Here is a 998-nt window from a genome sequence, read left to right as displayed (position 1 = left end):
AAAAAACATAATATTGAATAATTGAATAATAGATAATATCATTTTAACTATCAATTAGACTTCATATATTTAATGGTTGAAATGAATGATAAAACAAAATATTAAATCATTGAAAAGAGTATTAAAAGTGGTTGTAGAATGAAAAAAAGTGATAAAGATAAGAAGAATTAATAAAGCATTGTAAAAATATAATCAAGATTGTATTAATAAACATAAAATAATATTAGAATAATAATTATATGAATCAGTCATACTTAATTATTTTAATTCATTATTCATTTGACATTTATTTATTTCTAAAATTCATTCTTTCATATATTTTTATTCATTTTATTATTATATGTTTATTTATTCTTTATTTCTTTTTTTTTGTTTTATTTTTATATCATTTACTTCTATTATTTATTTCATATTTCTCTTATTTCATATTTGTAAATGTTGTTGTGATGTAAATTAATTGAATTAAATATATTTCATTTGATTGTTATCATTTTATACTTATTTGGTATTTTTAAATGTAAGAAATACAATTTTAATTGCCATTCTATATTATTTACACATTTTATTCATTCATTAATTTTTCTTTCTTTATTTTGGATTTTATTTTCGATCTTATTTATTTTCTATAATTTTATTGAATTTCTTTATTTCTTTCTCTTTCAAATATTATGATGAATTGTTATTTTATTTCATATTTCATTTTGTCATTTTCTATTCTTTATTCTATTCTTTCATTTATTTCTTCTTCTTGTATATATTTTAATTAATTGATTGAGACAAATCTCTCTTATTGATATTAAATTACTTCATAATTATTTATTATTTCAATATATTTGTCATAAATTTTATTATTTCTTTGTAATTTCATTTTCTATTATGAATTTTCTAATTATACACTCTTCTTACTTATTTTACTTCTCTTATATCATATTCTCAAATTTGGATAGTCTTTTTGGGTTTTTATATTGTATGGGTACGAAAATTAGCAAAGAAAAAAT

The sequence above is a fragment of the Entamoeba nuttalli genome (genome assembly GCF_000257125.1).
Source record: "Entamoeba nuttalli P19 unplaced genomic scaffold asmbl_9294, whole genome shotgun sequence".
Classification (NCBI taxonomy): Eukaryota; Evosea; order Mastigamoebida; family Endamoebidae; genus Entamoeba; species Entamoeba nuttalli.
Note: the sequence above shows the minus strand (reverse complement) of the source record.